Here is a 6,000-nt window from a genome sequence, read left to right as displayed (position 1 = left end):
TTGTGATTAGTCCACTATTTCAAGGTTGCATCAGCCAAGGTAAAATCTCCGTACGCAAAAACAATTGTGCAAATATTCCTATACTATGCTTCTAGATGTTGTAGCTTTGGAGGATGTGTTTCTTTTGGTCCTTAAGCTTTGCCAACTCTGGTAATTATAGCTCGTGTTTACTCGTGAGAGCTTATTAGTTATTACCAGCCTTATAAGGGTGTGTTTTTATTGCCGATTAATTCATCAACCTTGAAACTTGAAAGGTTCTTTTCTTGGTATCGTGCTCTAATTTTTGTTTAAAAAAACCATGGGAGGAATGGCAATAGAGGCTTCTTAGCTTCATGCTAAGCATTATGATTTTAATATAAGTGAGTTCCTGTGAGTTATCTCTCTACCAGCTTTTTCTTATCTTCACATTTGGAGGCTATATGAACATTTCTGTTTTGCTATATAGATTCGGTGTCCTAATTGCAATATGTAGGAGCCAACATGAACGGATGATAATGAGGAGTTTTCGGTTTCATAGAGCGTCCGAGGAGGTACAACTCTTTGAGCGAACAACAAAGTCATGGCAAGTGATCTGAAGTCACATGTGCACATGTACAAGCTGGAGCCGTTTAATTCAGAGCACATTGCAAACCGAGAACATTCTCGAAGCCTGGATTGTCTATGATCTTATTATTTTTAATTTTTCATTCATACAAACTCGCTATAAAAACTTATCTCGCATAAGTCTGGAGAGGCAGTAGATCCGCCCGTGGAGTCGTGGTATGCTCAGTTTCGAACTGAAACATTTTAAACACCATGATAACATGTATGTATCATTAGTGTGACCCATTTGAACCAACAGTTTTGTAAAATCAGAATATTTTCTAGCTTGAACAAAACATATATTTCTTTCCTTAATCTACATCACTTACGCAAGCAATTTCGGAAGAGATTTTCTGAAATCTAAGGTCTACGTATTTCCAGGTAATTGTATTATTTAAATCTTCTATTTTTCTTTCGTTCTACCTTATAATGGACGGGCACGACAACACGCTCTTTTTATGTTCTAGTATCTCGAGGTAGAAGTCCTAAGCTAGGTGTACTGGAGCGATGGTAACATGACAGATGATTTTTACCCAGGTTCGGGCTCTCTCGAAGAGATAATAACGCATGTCCTGCTTTTGATTATATTGATATGGGGTATAGTACATAGTACATGTATCTACCACGAGATTGTCGATCTAAGCTGTAATGTCATAATTTGTTGACTAGTCTGGCCCATTAGTGAACCGCCATAGGGGTCTTCGGCCCAACCCACCTGGTCGGGAGACGACGTGGTGAGTACCCCCTAGTACAAAACACCGTCATATAAGAATAGGGTGTGCATGTGTGCATTCATAGGGATGAATATATGTGCATGTATGTGGGCATCTGTGACTGTTTAGTGTTAAAAAAAGAATCCACCATGTGAAATACAATAGTGGGCATGCCCTTTAATTAGATTTTGTGAATATTTAATGTACGTTCCTTCCCCGCAAAAACAATGTACATTCATTCACCTTAAAATTTGCTTTAGATTTTTATTGTTTTTATTTTATTTTTGAGAAATACACTATAGCAGACGTTCACAAACACACATGCACACTCATCCGATGAAGGCACACATGCACAACCAACCTCTAATGGAAATATGCCCTAGAGGCAATAATAAAGTTGTTATTGTTATTATTTCCTTATTCATGATAAAGGTTTATTGTTCATGCTAGAATTGTATTGATTGGAAACTTAAATAATTGTGTGGATACATAAACAAATACCGTGTCCCTAGTGAGCCTCTACTAGACTAGCTCGTTGATCAAAGATTAAGATTTCCTAACCATGGACATAAGTTGTTACTTGATAACGGGATCACATCATTAGAAGAATGATGTGATGGACAAGACCTATCCGTTAGCTTAGCATATGATCGTTTAGTTTATTACTATTGTTTTCTTAATGTCAAATACATATTCCTTCGACCATGAGATCTTGCAACTCCCGGATACCGGAGGAATACCTTATGTGCTATCAAACATCACAATGTAACTAGGTGATCATAAAGATCCTCTATAGGTATTTCCGAAGGTGTCTGTTAAGTTGGCATGGATCAAGATTGGGATTTGTCACTCCGTGTATCGGAGAGGTATCTCTGGGCCCTCTCGATAATACACATCACAAGAAGCTTGCAAGCAAAGTGACTAAGGAGTTAGTTACGAGATGATGTATTACGGAACAAGTAAAGAGACTTGCTAGTAACGAGATTGAACTAGGTATGGAGTTACGGACGATCGAATCTCGGGCAAGTAACATATCGACAGACAAAGGGAATTACGTATATTGTCATAAATGTTCGACCGATAAAGATCTTCATAGAATGTGTAGGAACCAATATGGACATCCATATCCCACTATTGGTTATTGACCGGAGAGGCGTCTCGGTCATTTGTACATCATTCTTGAACCCGTAGGGTCCGCACGCTTAACGTTCTTTGACAATATAATATTATATGAGTTATGCGAGTTGGTGACCGACTGTTGTTCGGAGTCCCGGATGAGATCACAGACATGACGAGGAGCTCCGGAATGGTCCGGAGGTAAAGATTGATATATATGATGATCCTATTTGGTCACCGAAAAGGTTTCAGAATGTACCGGGTAATCATCGGATCACCGGAAGGGGTTCCAGGAAGCCCCGGAGGTTAATGGGCCATATGGGCCCAACGAGGGGAGCACACCAGCCCACAAGGGGCTGGTGCGCCCCTCCTCTTGCCGCAGCCCTTGGGGAGAAAAGGAAGGAGAGGAGTCGGCCTCCCCTTGCCTTCCCTCTCCTCCCCTTTCCTTCCCCCCGAGTGCAAATAAGGAAGGGGGGAGCGCGATAGGGCAGGCGCCCAAGGGGGTCGACGGCCACCCTTGGGGCGCACCCTGGCTGCCTCCCCCACCTATACATATATACTAGATCATTGATGGCGCGCGTTGCCGCGCCCGTCTACTTTTACAATATAATTATATTATTATTTTCATAAATAAAGTGTCAATAGATATGTATAATTTTTGTTGAAATATAAATGGTGCAAATAGTGGAAAAATATTGCAGTACTTAGCCATTGAACCATAAGTAGAACCAGAGAAGTAATATTAAGAATTGGTGAAGCGATACCTGGCATATCATGCATGGACATTTGGATAGTACAATACATATATAAATTAAGTAATAATACCCTGGTATGACATGCCATATAATAGGGTAGCGATATGTGCAGACCTGGTTAAAACAAACCATACAACTCTAGTTCATAATTTGTTTGCATTGTCTTCTATTCTGAAAGAGCCACAAGAAAGATCTTGTCCATGGAGCATATGCTAACTATTTTCAGCTAGCAAATTAAAACCTTGTCCACATCTGAGCATTTCGCGCTAGTCAAAGTTAAGATGGGTGAAACAGAAAGCAAGATATAAACACGATATGCATGAAAGCAGATAACTTCAATGGTATGACATGGAACTGCACATACCAACACTGCTTGGACCACCTGACATCGGTGTGTATGCGATAAGTCTGTTGCGCGCAGTGTTAGGTCTTGCAAACTACTCATGGTTAAGCGCCGAATACCATACAAAGAAGACAAGGCAGTGACAACGGGAAAAACAAAATGTCAAACATTTACATTTTTAGATTAACAATCATATACGTAGAAAGCAGGAAATGATCTTTGATAATTGCTTACCGTTAACAAAGCCATAGTAATAAAAATCCTTCAAAAGTGTTTATGGCATTAACCTATGCTTTGATGACAACACTGCCAACACCAGTTGTCATAGGTATATTGTTGCTTAGTTTAAACATATCATCTGTCAAATGAGCAGAGAGTAGTCAATGAAAGTTCGATAGCAGCATCGAACGGCTTTGAAATCCCATCAAGCTTATTTCTAGCCCGAGTAGGCTAGCCTCTTTTAACCAAAATATTGCACAATTTTTCTCCGACCAACTATGTGATATATCAAATAGCCACAAAAAACATGCCAGACAACGACAAGGCATTCTTGTAGCCCCCATGATAGTAATTACTATGTTTGTTGTGATGATTTTGCATTCACAATATGTATGTGGTGCTGCTTGAACGGCTTCATTCAATTTCCTGAAGTGGTTGCATGCCTATTGGTGCTTACTTCAAGTAAAATAAGGCAGTAAGAAATGTACAAGTAGCCAATAAGAGAAAAATAATTTTTGTCCATTCTGATAACTCGGGACAATACCAATTTGATTTACAGACCAAAAACAACAAATTTCAAAATTATATTACATCTGTGTGAGCTTCAGGAAAATTACAGTTAAATGAAGATCCTGGAAGATTAGAGTGGCTATTCTCAAACAGAAGTTCCTTGAATATTGATTCTTATTCTACTACAAATATTCTTCTAGATTTGAAGCCCTCCACAAACTTTAAATTCATCAACACTTTGAAAGCAAAGAAGACACATAATACAGTTTCACAAAACCAAGATAAGTTGGTCTTGGTCTCTAAATAAAAAGAAATTAAAAATATAAAAAATGAACAGAATTTTAGTTTAAATTCGAGTTTACCATGATCGCAGTTAACAACATTAGGTTGATACAACAACTACTTATAGACTGTAAATGACCCATCTTGTTGTTCTCGTTGACAGTACTGTCATCAGCCGAAACTTATCCTGAATAACGTCCCATTTTGCCATCTTTAAGCATATTGTCCCCATATTATCCACTTTCTTTAGAGAAAAAAGTGGCACAGTTCACCAGTTCATGAATAGGACCGTAAGTGAAGCAAGATATCACTGCAAGCACATAATATTATCAGATACATTATCCTGTATACTGCTCCACCATCTGATCATGTAAATGAGGATAGCTCGTTTCGCCTGATACAATAAATCAAAATCAAGTTATAACCGAACGTGTAATAAATCAAGAAAAACATGAAGAATTAGTGTAGAAAAGTGTCAGCTTGACATGAACATGGAGTGGAATCAGACACCTAATATTCGAATTGAACATGGTGTACCACAGACCAAGCGAACCTAAACAAACATGTAAAATTTGGGGATGAAGGTGGCAACACAACCTGGGTATGGAGAGAAAGCAAGGCGGCAACAACGTCGCAGTTCCATGTGGTGACGCTCGCGGCGGAAAGGCTGCCACGCTTGCTTGGAGAGCAGCGCCATGGCACCACGGAGCAAAGATCCGTGTGTTGCCCCGGCTTGCGTTCTTATTGGGGTGAGGACAGAAGGCGGACTGGAACCTCTAGGCCATCGGCGCCACCACTATCATCCATGTGGTGCGGACCATGGAGCCTCGAGATGGAAGGCAGCTGGAGGAGGCATGGTGGAGGTGGATTTGAGCCGAGGCGACGGAGATAGTTGCGGCGGCTATGGGCTTGCGGCTGTGACACGCCTAGTTTTGCATGTACAGATCATGAAGCCACGTGACCTGGAAAGGAGGAGAGCTTCAGGCAATATAGTATAAGTGGATGAAGTGCAAACGGTGAAGAGTAGCGTACCTTCATTGTTCGCAGCCATCAAGTGGTACATATTAGCCGCCATTAATGGTATCCGTGAACTGACGCTTTACTACTTCCTTTCGATGATAGCGATCAATTCAATTGCCCATGATGCGCCACTAAACAGCCGCGGCGCCCATTCGCATCTCCCCACCGAAGCTCCAGATGTGCATTGTCGAGCGAGAAGCTCCACATCGGCCGGCGAGGCCCCCGTCTTATGGTTGGATATTTTTTCTCACCCAATGTGGCCGCCATGCTAGGGCTCGTGCTGTCGTGCAAACGAAACGAAGGTAGGTAGGTGTGGTTGAAGCCCATCAGGCCCAATTTTACACCAAGTGCTCGAAATTGTCATGGGAGCTGCGGCCCGACAAGGAAATCGCTCAGTTGCAGCGAATGGCGCGAGCGGGCCTAGGATTAAGTACAATAGAACGGCCAAAAGTAATCTGAA

The sequence above is a fragment of the Aegilops tauschii genome, chromosome 3, assembly GCF_002575655.3.
Source record: "Aegilops tauschii subsp. strangulata cultivar AL8/78 chromosome 3, Aet v6.0, whole genome shotgun sequence".
NCBI lineage: Eukaryota > Viridiplantae > Streptophyta > Magnoliopsida > Poales > Poaceae > Aegilops > Aegilops tauschii.
This window is presented reverse-complemented; position numbering follows the sequence as displayed.